The following is a 16402-nucleotide window of genomic DNA, read 5'->3' on the forward strand; positions in this document are numbered from 1 at the left end:
CGTCACGATGTCGTTTACAAAAAGCAAACATGGTTTCGATTTCTGCTGAGTTGACAATCATTGTAATGAAATACAAAATTTATCGTTCGATTTGTGCTACAATATAATATCGTGTATTGCGTATAAAGTATCCGGATTGTGAGAAGGACAAACGCACGACCGGACCGCGATTAATATACGTAATATTATTATTTTATTATGACTTACGGTTAGGTATATCGTACGCTTGTGTAATTATATTGATATTGATATTTATGTCTCCGATTGTTTTTCACTTGTATTATAATTTGGCGATCGTCCATAATATACAGTACGATTCACCAAGTATATACTCACCGCAGTGTTTTCATTTAGGTAATGAATAATAATTCATTCAAATTTTACTTTTTAAATTTCTAAATATACTTAAAGAGCGTCATATATTTAATTTTTGAGATTTGTTGTACAACAATAGGTACGTCTACTGTTATTATTATTTTTTTTAATAAGATCCTCTGTTTTTCGTAACTAAGGACAATCGTCATATAGCTCGTTGGATCGTGTAAATATTTCAAAATCCAACGTAAAATTGTCCACTAGATTTGTTCAAATTTTAATTTTTGTCACATTGTACGTCGTATTTTCGCGTGTGTATATTTTGTACGAGACAAACCACGGTAAAACATGCAACGCGCGTAACCCACGACGGTTGGTCTTTCGATTATTGCTTTCGTATATTCTTGTTGAAATAATCGGGTTTCCAATCAACTGTTCTACTTATAGTTTTTCATTTTAACATCATATTTTAACGCCGTATTAGAATAATATTGTATTTTATTGCGTATCTACGGACATAAAAGTTTAGCGCGTTAATCGTGTAGAATGCAACGGCAGCTGTACTATCGTTATTTTGTCGGTAGTTCCGTTTTCCAATCGAATAAAGAAAATAACAGCGAATCATAACTGTATAACAATGAGAGTGCTCGCTTCTTAACGCGACGATTATTATTATGGTAAATTCGGTTTTATCGAGTAATTCTGTCGTCACGAAAGTCGTTGACAATGAACTCAGCTTCTGTCATTGGAAAAACGCAAACATAACCGTAGTTTGTTCGTCTTTAATAATATATTATGCATGTATACGATGAATACAGTTACAGTGAGTATAATGCAATGAACACGCATGCAGCTTCATACAAAAAACACGCTATACACACACACACATTTTTTTATCATAAATATTGTTTCATACCATGTTGTAAATCGTCAGTTATAAAACTGCAATGAGAATGTTATGGTCTTGAATACATACCTCAATACCTGTATTATAGTGGCTATACTTTGTACGTATATACTTCATATAGTTGTCAGTAATAACTCATATCAAGAGAGCATCTCATGTCTTATTCTTGATCTCAACGAATTCATAAAATTTCAAAATAGACATACCTAACAAACAAATACGTTGAAGATTATTTTTTTTTCTAAATTATAATATCCGACTACCGTAATGCACCGCTTTAAATATTATGAATTTTCAATATCATTAGCCAATATTACGTTGTATTAATACACGTATATAAAAAAAAATTAAATCGTTAGTGAGCTTAAATTTTTTATGAAAACTACGAGACCGTAATATCATTATAATGAATAAATGATGGTTAACGTCACAACCCTCGCAGCTCTGACGTGTAATCAAATTATATACCTATATCGAAACGATTTCACCCGCTATTTTAATCGATTCACGGTGCTATGTGAATTTGTGATCGTGTTTTTTTTTTTTGTATTTTTAAATTCAAAGTATTTTCTACTGTCGGAACAAGAGGTACGTCGCATCTACAGAGCCGCCCGCCGCGGCGCTTGATATAAATAATTGTAAATTCCAGCAGAAGTGGAATTCGCACGTAAAATAATGATAATATAATATATTATGAATACGTAAAATGAAAACCGATTCGCCCGCGTGCGAATCTACAACAGACACGCACACACACACACGTATATACATGTTATTTACACGAGTCGCCAGGAATCCACTGCTATAGCCACTTGACGCTAGTTTATTCACAAACGGTTATTTTTTTTGTCGCGGCGATTTTTTTTCCATTGACTCTTGACATCAAACGACCGAGTTTATTGCGCTAGACCGCCGTCGCGGTGCAGCTCTCGATAAATTTCTACCGAAAATCTCGCGATAACATCCACGAAGGTGCATCATAACAATATTATGTAAGCAGTAGGTATACGAAAATAACACAAATAACGATTGTAATCGTGTCGTGAGCGGAATGCTGTGTAATTTTTTAAAACGACGAACAGGGGAGTATTTAAAAATGCTTAATGGGGAGCGAGGGCAGAAACTGACGACATTTAAACATGAGTTATGTAGAAACTACAGTCATAATGACACGTCGTCGGTTAAGCTCGGAAAAACAATAATTACAATTTCTACAACGATGTTCACAAAAAATAGAATACATCATCGTTGATTAATATTAATCGTTTAATTATACAGTGCATAATATTATTATATAAATACAGCAAACGGTCGCGCAGAAGGCGCGGGCCAATTTTATATCTCTCCCTTAAATACGCCCTCCGGCCACGGAAACCCACATGTAATCGACATTGTACACATTTGTACCGCGATCGTTGTAGGGTACTTAAAATACTATATAGTCACCGCTAACTAGCAGTGTGATGCATAGATTGAATATTAATTTTACTAGCATGATGATATTGGTGTTAGACATAGACATTCTGGTTCCGAGAAATTTTCGGTCAGAACATTTGCGGTCGGATCCTTTTCCGTGCCGTTTCCGGTCAGTTTATTTCTATTTACCTAAATATCAATTAATCATATATAGTATATACTAAAGTTATTCTCCGTACACTATACAGTATGGAATATATTTAAAATCATATAGAAAAAAAAACATTAATTTTAAAATAATGTAACGAACTCTAAAAATGTGTATACTATACTGCAGAAGATAATATTTACTGAAGGTAAACGTTATCGATGAATATCGATGATACCTAACTATATAATTGACAAAACACAATTTTTATTTAATACTTCCAACACATATAACTAAATATGTATTAAACTTTTTTTTCTTATATTAAACTTTATCTATAATGATATCCATACACAACCAAATAGAAACAAATCGATATATCCAATAATAATAATATGCTTTTTAACTCTCAAGTATATGGCAACACATTTTTATAATAAATATATTCTATTCTGTATAGAACTAATTAATTATAAATTATATATATACCTTGAATTTGATATTCAGATAGATGGAAATAAACTGACCGCAAACGGCGAAAAAAAAGGTACCGACCGCAAATGTCCCGGCCGCATCAGTGCCGATGCCAGACATTCTTATGTAAGAATATCCTCTGGACTGTTTTTGATCAAAAAGTATAGTCAATTATTTAAATATTGTTTTAAAATCGTAAATTTTAAAACAGAAATCTACAAGGTAAATCAATCTGATAGTCGATCAGACTATGCTGTTACTATTTCTTATTTACTGTTATTTATTTATTAGAAAATAAGATTTTATTACCGATAAAATCACATAAATCGATGTACATATTTTAAATGTGTATAAGTATTTTTTTAAACAATAAATTATTTAAATAAATTATAGCTTTAATAAAGAACATAAATCGAATAAAATATTGTACAAGAAAATTAAATATAACTTTACATTTTAATAACATAAAATGTTAAATATAAATTTGATGAATTGAATAATTAATTTTCAGACTTTGTTGTACAGTAAAATAAAAAGTTAAAACATTTTTTAATTTAGACTATTTGTTATCCGACTCTTGGTCCCGTGTTCTTTATCCGAGATTCCGTCTGGACTAGCACTGATTTTTTCTACTTTTTAAAAATAAATATGCAGTTTAATGAAATTATGTCTTTAAAAATATATAAATAAAACATAATAATGGCTCCAGAAGCCCATTAATTCGAAAAATTGATTTATTTCAACGTTGAGGGACATACTCGTATTATATGTACACATAAAAAAAGCTTTTTTTCAATAAACTGAAATATAATAATTATTTACCAAATATTATACAATAACAATGATGTTAATAATTGTATTTGTACCTTCTTTTTATTTATTATTATTTGCAATTTGTGTGTATACATTATTTTCAATTAAAAAAAAAAAAAAAAAAAAAATAGAATCATATCAAAAACATAATTTGTTTTTTGAATATATTATATTCTTTTTGTCTGCAAACTATTTCCCAACATCGCATATTGAACGACTATTTATATTTATCCAAATCTATTTCTATCGCTCACTTTCTTGGTGCTCCATAATTTTTAATTTCTCGATAATTATAATTATTACAATATAATACACGGTACGTCGACGATCGACAGACGACAGTGCATATTATTACATATTTACATGTACAGACAGACTAATAATAAAAATTTAAAAAAACGTACATTATGAATAAAAAAAAATACAAATATAATAAAAAATATATTTTGTAGTCGATTATAGTACAAAATTAATCTCATTTATATTACTTAATAATACTTATGTCGTTGTCGTGGTCATTGTATTACGTTGACGTTTTTTTGTAATAAAATTCGGGTTTCGCCATTTTGGCCGTCGATCTGGACATCGTTCTAGTTAACGGTAAGATTATGATTAGATTCGTTTAAGTATATACGTTGTAGTATAATGGTATATACAATAATATCTAATTAAGATTCTGAGTGAAACCATCGATTTTAAAATCAATGGTGAAACTAAGCATGTATTGATGCTCAGTGACGTAAATACCGGGTAGGCAAGGTGGGCAACCGCCACGGGCCCACAACTGACAAGGGGCCCTAGTCTAAATAATAATAGGTACTCCATATTTTATATTAAATTCCAAATTTCACAATAGAATGAAAATATAAAAATAATATTATTTTGATATACTTTTTTTTTCAAGTGTGTATACTGTACAACTATCGTGAATTTTTAAATATCAGATTTCTATATAAACATTTTTTTTCTTCAATAAAAAGGTTCTTCATCTAATTAAATAAGTTTGTTATGACTAATTTTAATAGTTAGCAAATAGTTGTGTAAAAATCAGAATAACTTTTATTGTATTTTTATTATACATTTTATTATTAGTTAATAAAAAAATAACTTTTATTTAGTTTAATATTATTGTAACATAAGTAGGTATAATACGATTCTACGAGTAAGAACTATAGCTTGATGTTTTTAACTCTGTTAGTTAACATTATATTATGTGTGTCAATGAGTATATAGTATTTTTGTCATTTGAATTCTAATTATTAAAAAAACAATTGTAGGGAAGGATATTTCAGTCTTGGTCTATGTTTGGGCGTAATTTTAATATTTTCCCCGGGAGTAAAAAAGAGAAGTTCCACCTCTGAATACACATGAATGTACGGTATACTATACATATAAATAAACTTACACTCAGCCTTTTCATGATGACAATAACAAATGTTGGATAAATTATATAAACATAATATATATATATATATATATATATATAACAATACTTAACCAACATATTTATAAGTGTATTATTTGCATAAAACGCATTCATTAATATATGATATCTATTTTTTGAGTTGTGTGTGACATCATATTATAATATTAAAGTGGTGAGGGAAAAAGTTATCATATATTTTGTAAACAAATACAACTTTTATAGGACGATGCAACGTACACAATTTAAAATAATTGTTGGGAAAACAGACGAAATAGTTTAACACGACACTTAGTCTATATTATAGTATGCATCACAATGTGAGTTAGTTCCTCTTGAAGGCCGGTGTGCTGGCGGCTTCCAGGTTCGAAGTCTGCTTGGGGAGCTTCGCTAGCCGATATTATTGGCTTACAAGCACCATAGCCTTTTTCTTACCTTTCAGGAAGTGCCCCGCCAGCTGCACCTCCGTCCTCTTCTCCTCCGCCGGTGACCCTACCTTTGGCCACATGTCAGGTGAGTCTATCCAGCCGTCCTCGTCATGGTGTTCAGGACAGATACTTCGAAATCTAATCGCCCGGCGGCGAAACGGTCGCGACGAATTGGCTGCGGTGAATCGGTCGCGGTGAAATATGATGCGATATTATTTGTAGAGATATCCTTTCAATTATTATGTACGAGAAAACAATGCCAAGTACAATTCCAATTTCAATGCATAAAAAATGCATGATGTTTGCTGTATCACTCAGAATTTGAAAATGCTTGAATGTTGAAAACTAACTGAATAATCTAAAATGAACTTTTAAATAAACAATAATAAAAGAAATTTGTTTTTTTTAAACATAGACACCTACCAATATACTATAGCGATAAATTTATCAGTCTTAGTAGTAGATGATTCAAATTTATATATTTAAAAAAAGTGGGCAAGTGGGTATTGCTCTGCTGTATATAGTAGAGACGGAGAGTAGGTCACTATAATGGATGTGTTAAATTTGAATGCAATGACAGGTATCCTTGTTATATACGAAAAACAATTTTGGACGGAGATGATTTGTCAATCTAGGATAATTAGTAGGATATATTATACTATTATTTATATTTAAATTGATACATTATTTTACGTGATTCCGTAAAAAATTAAATTTCATTTGCTCATTTTTTTCTATATTGGTGATTGCATTTTTTTTACAGTTATTAGAAGAAAAAATTTATGGAGAACCATGTATTGGGTTTTTTAACCATAGGTATAAATCACAAAAATGCTAAAATTTTCAACTTCAAAATTCCTTGCAAATTTTGGCGATTTTGACTTATTTCGTGAATATTTGAACTTTACATGTTTATAAATAAAAATTGTGACTAACGATTATTGATTTTTTTTTTACCACGATAAGTACAACTTATAATAAACTTTATATTAAATTTTAAAGATTTTTTGAATTGCCAAATTTTTTTTATAGGCAGTTCAAAAAAAAAAAAAAACTAAAAAAATCATAAATTTCAATTCTATAAATAACTTAAAAAAGTCAAAATATTTTTAAAATTTAATCGTAAACAGATAACGCTCATATATGAACATTTGTTGAAAATTTTAAGTATTTAGTATTTACAATGATTCGTTTCGAATTACAGCAAAACCAAAAAACTACTGAACATTTTTTACTTTTGATCTAACTACATTATACGTTTATGAATACATTTTCAGATGTTTAAAATGAGTTTGTGCCTAGTATATATATTTACTTTATAAGCACTAATTACAAATTTTAAAGATAATTAAATGGATATATTATTAAGACACTAAAACGAAATAAAAAAAAAAATCATCATGCTATTGTAAATTTAAATCGAACGTCGCGTGCTCGCGATAGGCAATTAATTGTAATGCTAATAAGTGATAACAAATCCTTGAAAGGAGATGACGTTGGTCAACGACGCGTGTCGCCGAGCTACTGACATACACCCAGGTTTTCAGTCAATCGTGTATAACTGTACTGCAAGTGCCATATTTCTAATTTTACATTCCGAGCTAATGCGTTTTACACTGGACTGGTATACATTGTTCCGTGGACCGACGACGCACGGGACAACTCGTCACCACCATAGCCCGACCGCAGACACAATATTCGATTCGCCCCGCGGCGCAGTGTGTAGGTCAGGCGTTTAATGCACTCCCGACGACGAGATGATGCGCGCACGACGGTAATTTCACTGTACAATAATATTATTATATGAGGTACGCAATATACGCACACGGTCGGTCTGTGACATACAACACACAAGACGTGGGTATCGTTGGAATCTCGGCTTGCGGACGGCCGATCGGCAATCGATACACCGTCGTCGACGCAGTGGCGGCGGCGTCGGTGACTCAGAAAACCTGTATGTCCATCGAGAGTAAAATTCTGGGAACCTTTCCTGTTTCCAAGGTAAAGTCTTTCGCTCCTATAATAGGTACGTGCATATAATATATATATATATAGACACCGTGTAGGTTATGTATTTGATCGTTATTACTTATTATTATTATTTTTTCAACGCGAAACCATTTGCAATATATACCGATTTTTAACGCGTACGAACACTCTCCAGCGGTGCGATATCTACTGCCCCGTAGACCCGCCTGCTGCCAGCAATCGTCTAGTATAGTTTTTTGCCCGCCGAAAGTCGGTTGTACTAAATATCAAACTATTATATTGTTTATTATAAGCTGTCACAATGCGGCCGGCCAACCTTCGACAGTTTAATGATATTTCGTTCGGCTGCTCGTAAATTAACGGCCAAACATTACACCTCGAAACCGTGTATTGGCAAATTATTTTATTCTTAGGCACAGTGATATTATATTATTATGAAGCAATACATATGGCGATGCTGTAACGTCACGTAGCGTGCGACGAAAAGTATTTAGAATGTCGATCGTTTGTACTTTATTAATAATCATATGTAACGATGGCGGCAATATTATAATATTTCAATAAATGTATTGGTTGCAATATCATACTACCTATACCACACGAAAAGCGAGTTATCGGTTAATTATTAACTACAATTTATTATTATACAGTTACATGGTGATCCTAATCATTCGTTTTCTATTTCTCCAACAAGTTATGACACGTCTTCATCTAGTTCTTATCACATTTTAATGTGATAACGAGTAAAACTACTTATTCTTATGCAATTTAATTAAAGTTGAATAAATCGAAACATTTTGAGCTTATTTTAAGCTTATTCATTTTTAATAATACCCACCCATAAATTATAAAATATTATAATTATGATTTATATAAGTATATATAATTCTCGATAACCAGGACTAATCACTTTTGTTTTTGAATTCTGATAAATAAGTTTTTAAATACTAGGTACCTATAATAAATTTCTTAAGGGTTCCAAATAAAAGTTTTTTATTTTCCTGAAAACCTTAATGCTTAAAACACAAACTTTTGTCGCATTACCATTAACGATCATTAACTGTTAACTTTAAACTTGAAGGATTTGACAAGCTTATTATAATGGAGCAACGATATTTCGAAACAACAAAAAAAAAGTAAAACGACACGTTAAAACTCTAATCATTATTAGTAAGTTATTATTACCCTCTTAAGCGAACTCCAACAGAGTCATTTACTCGTTTATCTTGCACAACAAAATAAACACTATACCCGAAAACGTTTTACAAGCCATTGTGTAACCTCAACGGTTTCATTATTTATCTTTGAAACAATTAAAAACTTCTCTACGATGTGTCAATTAAAATAAAATAAAAATAAATAAATAAAAGAATTAGTTTACGAATAATAGATAATTTACTTCTTTTTTGTTTTTTAAATTTGAGTTATTATCTAATAACTAAGGAATCTCGTGTGGAGACATAAACTCTTTATATATAAACACTTATAATTTAATAATCAAAAATATTATCACATAGTACTACAACAGTAGTACGTATAGTACTGAAAAGAAAGAAAACTGTTTTTTTGACTGCACTTATTAACATTATTAATTACTTTGGATACTGGTTATTCAAAATGAATATAATTTCATTATTTAGTTAAGTACTCAAATTTTCGCAAACAGAAAACCGTTTCGGCAAATAGTATAAACAATGAAATCCATCTCCGATCGCGGAACATTTTTATCGCGTATGCACGTTATTGCAGACATTTCTCGCGTAAATATAATATATCCATCAAATCGAAAACAATGAAAAAATCGGTTAACACTTCGTAACGATGTGCGTGTGTAGCTGCAGTGTGTAGGCGCATGCCGTCGTGTATCACAACGTGATAATTATTATTCGGCCAAATTATATTATTAATATACGCGTATTTTTAAATAATAGTACGCCTTACGGTGTTATAATAAGGCTTATTAAAATGTATAATGTTCGGCTCCACTGAGCGAGAATGGGAAACAACGAACCCATCGGTGATAAAGTATATCCAAACACCGCGCCGCCCGATTTTTTTTTTTTATACGTTATAGTCCGTGCCGTTTCTCCGAGGAGATAATAGTTTTCTGTTCACACACAATATACGACGGTGAATGTAATACATAAGTGATTTTTTAAGTATATCCGATAGGGCTTGTATATATATGCACGGATACGGTATCTTGTGTACACGGCCGCGCCCGTATTTATTTAATAATTTATTCCCTCGCGGAGAAAACGCAAAGATATAGAGGTAACGAGAGACAGACAGACAGACACAGGCCGAGACTTATAATACTTCGATAAAAGTTACACGACTATCGTGTGCTGCACGTAAGACGCGCGTCATATGTACCGAACCGCGCGAGTCTGCAAACGAATAATATTTTCGAACGGAAAACGAATATCGTTTCGACCGAGTGCAGTAGTGATGAGTTATACAAATAAAAGTCGACTCTCTGGCGAATTCCACGAGATAAATGATGGTCGTCGTATACGATAATTTTGCACTTTCGGGGTTTACATTTTCTCACTGCACCAGTTGCGACGATATCGTATTATTGCGAATTTAATTTCACACCTCACACGATTGTTCAACCTCGACAACTACTGTTTCACAATCGATCGGTATACGACGAATATAAAAAATTAAACCCCCAAACGTAGTGCCTCTACTGTCAGCTATAACAAAACGGTCGAAACAGGATATTGGCGTTTTAAAGAACTTCTTTTTGACAAACAGACCTCTGGTGCAAAACTTAATCTTGAGCTATTTTGACAAGAGGACACCCTTTTTTTTCGGTCCAATTTTAACGAATATGTGCTGTTTTAGTGAAAAGTCAACTCATCGTCACTGCAAGTCCGCGCCGTGTATCGGCGACCAGAGCTTATGTGATATAATTATTATCGTCCTGCACGTATGTTATAGTCACGTGACATTATTGTGTGCTGTTATTCCTGCGCTGTACGTGCCTATATATTTCATTTTGCGGTCCGGACCAATGTTATCGGCACCAATTACAACATAAACTTCCGGCCCCACTGCACAGGATCTCGTCGTCGTAATTAGCCGTAGTGGGTATACATATACTCGCGGAGCAATGCATGCGTATAAAAACAAAATAGTAATAATAAAGAAGTCGTGAAATAACAACAACACTCGGGTTACATATTATTAAGAAACTATCCGCGCGCATTGTTATTCACCCGGCCGTTTATAATGACGAACGACGTCCCTCGCTCGAATGTGCATACGATATGATATAGTTGCTGCACATCGTGCAATATTTATTGTTATTTATAAGGTGATTGTTTTGTCATTAAACGACCATTTTATCGGTGTATGGTGTGTTTGTTTTTAGAATATTTGTTTTTATTTAAAATAAAAATAAACAAAATTTTTCAGAAGAAAAACCATAATATTTATTTAATATTATTAGTTTATTACTTTTATTTTGCAAATGAAAACATTGTCATTCGATTTTATATTCCAAAAGATAATATTTTTCTGAGTATTTCAATATGTAAAAATCAAATTTTTGAACAGTTGTTATCTAGTAATGACCATATAGTAATATGTTTAGACAACTGGTGAAACGATTCACCAGCAATTTGCGGTCTATTCCACTCGCCGCTCGACTAAAATTCAACTTTAGAATTTTAATTCTTTATCATTTAATATTGTTAAGTAATGGTTTCAAAATATTTTCAAAAACACATACATTTACCGAGAAAATTACAAAAAAGAATCTGTTATTAAAAAAAACTGATGGTAAAAAAAAATCACACCGTATAAAATTATTGTTAAGCCCGAAATATTATCGGTACAACAATGACGATCCACCGCCTCTGAAATTACGATAGGACTAGTAGTGAATTCACACCAAACACACTAGTAGGTTATTGTGTGTGTGTGTGTGTGTGTGTGTGTGTGTGTGTGTGTGTGTGTGTGTGTGTGTGTGTGTGTGTGTGTGTGTGTGTGTGCATGTAGTTGAGATTCATAAAATATAATAATATCAGTCAAGGCCACCGTAACCGTTGAGGTGTTTAGGAGTCATAATTATAAGAAAAAACCTTTTTAAGTACCTACATACAAATTATAATTTGCTTATATTATACCTATAATACTATTAAAACGTCGTATCTACTCGTACTATTAAAGCCATATTATAGCGTATTTCAAGAGTAATAATAATCGTACTATAGCGTTTTAAACGTTTTATTCTATCCCTCGATGTGCACACATATAGGTATTAGGTATCGGTGCCGTGTTAAGATTGGTGGGTGGGGGGAGGGTAGTGGTTGCCCCAGGCCATCATTTTTGGCGTTGCCAAAATGTTTTCAAGGCAATATAATAGCATAATTTGTCTTGCAAAAACTATAAGAAAACAGGATTTCTAATAAAAAGTTTTAAACTACAATAATTATATTTTATGGACTATAAAGCAAATAAATTCTTAAAAGTGCTGCTCGATTGCAATATCGCTTAATATTTTTTTAAATTTAATTTGCGATAAGTAGGTGGTAAAGGTGCGACGAGCATATTTGTTAATGCGGCACTGGCGCACTGCTGCAGGACAGACGAGTACAAAGCGCTGACGATTAATTCTAGGATATAATATTTTCAGATATCGATACAAATAATAATAATTATAAGCATTAAAAAATCATTTTGGAGTCACGCATAACTGTTAACGGCTGACGTTGTGAGGACAAATACAACAGACATAAATGCAAAAATTACCTGTATTATGACTATTTATTATATTATAATATGATAATTCATAATTACCATAATAAGGAACGCCTCAGATCATTATTATATATTATCTTCAAGCCGACGTAGGTAGATATTATTTCAATGAACCGCTGCTGCAACAGAAGTTCCGCAAAAATCAAAATCAATTTATGCATATATATATATGCATGGGCACAGTCAGGACGACCAGAGATGGATGGGCAAGATATTTGAAAAAAATCGGTACACCAATTTTATCTTCTAGATGCGAAATACATTCGACATTTTCTTAAACATACAAACCTAGGTACTGGGTAAGTGTTATTAAATAATGTTTAAACAAACGTACACGGACATGGATCTATTATTTATTATATTTTTGAAAAATACATTATTTTAAATATCATAAATTATCATTGACTAGTGTTCAATATATAGAAATATACTATACATGCGGATAAGATATTCATTGTATTTAATTAAGATCAGAAAACATACTAAAATTACCAAAGTGGTTGCATGCAATTAAGGTTATATACATGGTATCCTCGACACTGATAATATTAGTATATTACAATAATTATAATAAAAAAAAATAATAATGATATTGAAATTTATTTAATTATATTGAAATCGTTTTCTTTATCTTAGTCCGCGTCAATCACAAACCGTATCCATGACCGCATATTATAACCATCACGGTTGGGTAAAACGACTATTATAGGGAACTCTTCGATCACAGTATTTCAAGTATATTGGATATAGAGATGTGTCCTATCCGTGTATTTATTATCTATGTGTGACACGACTTCACATCACATCACGGATTAACAATAGTATATATATATATATATTATATCTCAGTCCGTGATTCACATATAATAATATGCATATCACATGTAAGTTTATTGTATCATTATATTATATTATATCGGTGTCTACCGACTCTACACTATATCGTCCAGTCTGACGACACTGCGCCGTCGCGTTTATACGATTCTTCGATCGGTATATTATTACAGAGACAATAATACGGTTAACGAAGAAAAAACACTTCAAAGCGACACGCCGCGCTAATTCGATTAATCGTATAATATATTATTATAATGGTTTGGGCCGCGAGAAATCGGATACCATTCTACGCGTCTTAAATATCATCATATACCTAAGTATAATAATAATAATAATGTGTATGGTTAATACGCGCATGGATTGTTCCCCGTTTGTGAGCGCAAGTGAATTTCATTATTTTCCCGCACTTGATAATAATAATATTATAATACTGCGCGTATATAGAGTTTTATCATAAACAAACTGTGTGGTTATCGCGGACTACGACAAAGCTTTAATTATTTTAAAACGCGTTTAAATAATTTGTTTCGGTTCTTTTTAATTTATTATTACCGAAAAAAAAACCCACTGGGATTATAGAGTACCTCAAAGTGCTTAATATGTAGGTATGTTTATTACGAGTGCGTGTTCGTTAAATAATTGAAAACCTTATGATTATTGCCACTATAACATTACTGTGTGTTACTCACGTAATAAATATGGCGCGCTATGTGTGTGTGTTTCAGAATAATCTACTGCGAAGATTTACGATGCACAAAAAGCGAATTCCTATCAGTGTATTATAATAGTACATTAAATGAAATAGTATAACGGCGACGCGGGGCGGGTCGGTCTCGGGGTCCAAGGTTGTATGATATAATATTCATTATTATATATTATACGTTTCTAATTTAAGTCCAATGATATAATATCACTGTAACGACGGGGAAAAGTTTCGTCCGCGAGTTTTTTACGATCGCAATACTTACTCGTATGCACACACCTCACACCCAGCATCCGAACAACTAGGAAGTCACTAATTGCCGAACCCGCGACGATGGCTCTACGCGGATTGTTATAGTATAATATATCGGAAATTTAAAAATTATATTACCTCATATAATATGCTTGCGCGTCGTTGACATTATAATATTATTATGTGTATGATATACACTCATATTGTTCTCGTACAAAACCATATATCGACGGACTGTTATACGACCGGTATAAACGACCGACGGTACTATACGATGAGTTAAAACACAACCTATCCATTAAATATTTTTGTTTTAATTACGTATCCTACTTAAACGTCATTATTAAATAAATAAAATTTAAAGTGTTCGATGAAACCACACGCACATAATGTTTTAATTCTAGTATTATATTATTATCGTACACGCAATACACAAGTCGCATAATATTATTATCAATGACATTCAGACAGGTCACCGAGTTTCGTATATTATATTGCAACAATATGTTGGAAAGGGGTGGATTTAAATTACCGGTATCACAGAGACATAAGCTTTTATGAACTAGGTATAATAATTATTAAAGTAGTGAGTGCACTAAAACGGTTTACTGATATATTAAATCATTTAACCACTAAAACACTAAGATCTATGCTGTTATGAAATATATCAATGTTTAATATTTTATGAGCGTAACGGATCAATTTTAAGATCACAATTTTTGACTGATATAATGTTTTTGTTAAAACGTCATTCTTTTATACACTAAATACGATATGAGTAGAGAACGCGTAAATAAAATATAATATACAGAGTGTATCAAAAGTCTTCGTCCGATTACAAATTTATATAGCTCGGCAAACGTTAGCCACTAGTAAACGACCCGTATACTAATGAAAAGATTAGATAACCAAGTTTATTTTAAGTTATCTTTCGATTAGTATATGGGTAATTTACCTGCGGCTAACGATTGCCGAGCTATATAAATTTGCAATCGGATGAAGACTTTTGAAACGCTCTGTATTATACACATTTTTTAATAAAACTATTTTATTTTGATGATTTTTTACTAATAAAAGATGATTGATACAAAGTAAATTTTTCGAATAATAATAATCATGAATAAGAATAACTATTTGAGCCTCAAATTTTTAGTTAAAAAACATCAATCGCTGTATTATAAGTACCTTCTATAATATTGAACAGAAATTGTGTGAATCCTCTGGTAGTGAAAATAGGTTTAAATGAAAGGATAAGTGATTTTTTTGTCGAAAGAAAACTGTTTGAACGTCAATAACTGCGGTGTTATAATAACTGCATATAATAACAATAATACATCGACTATATTTTTTTTTTATTTCTATCACAGCGCGCTGGACGTTATGCCGGAACAATATTACAATACTACAACGACAAGACGTTTTGTTATTTTTTGTCCATCACGTCTATCCGAGAAAAGTATATTTCGATCTGTTAACGTGTAATACTCGAATAGTCGAATGTATCGATTCAAGATAGAACGCGCACAATAGAGCACTTCTATTCGGCGGATGACCTTAAAGAGAGGCCTAACAGAAAAATGGGTAGCTAGCATAGTATAATAGCGTTGTGTATCGCTTGTATAATAGTCACTATATAATAACCAAATATTTATAGTACAATATCGTATTATTATTACTCGCGCAGCCTACACAGACATGCACACTTTAGCCGCAGCCATCAATGTGTACTGATTGTGCGTTCAAACAAAGTTTATGTTTATATAAATTATTTGATAAATTAAACGTCGATATACCTACCGTACTGTTATATTATATTGTATATTGAAATACCGACGGATGTGCGACCATACAGTTATAACCTTGTAGTGATAGTAGTCGATTCCACTCTTGAGCTGTACCCACACCGGCATGGGCATCATAACGT

General features: G+C 31.9%; 1 protein-coding gene across 7 annotated transcripts in view; it reads right to left on the reverse strand.

Annotated features, from left to right (window-relative positions):
- LOC113555049 overlaps window positions 1-14772 on the reverse strand; it is a 96621-nt gene extending 81849 nt beyond the window's left edge. For 4 of the 7 annotated variants that reach the window (XM_026959354.1, XM_026959347.1, XM_026959350.1 and 1 more), the window contains exons 1-2: window positions 14617-14772; window positions 12726-12805 (exon numbers count right to left, since the gene is read on the reverse strand). The gene's annotated coding sequence lies outside the window, so the exon portion shown is untranslated. Of the gene's footprint in view, window positions 1-12725; window positions 12806-14491; window positions 14519-14616 lie in introns of those variants that run through there. The other 3 variants (XM_026959349.1, XM_026959348.1, XM_026959353.1) reach the window with 2 other exon arrangements.
- Between the last annotated feature and the right edge of the window lie 1630 nt (window positions 14773-16402).

The sequence above is a fragment of the Rhopalosiphum maidis genome, chromosome 2 (assembly GCF_003676215.2).
Source record: "Rhopalosiphum maidis isolate BTI-1 chromosome 2, ASM367621v3, whole genome shotgun sequence".
Lineage (NCBI taxonomy): Eukaryota > Metazoa > Arthropoda > Insecta > Hemiptera > Aphididae > Rhopalosiphum > Rhopalosiphum maidis.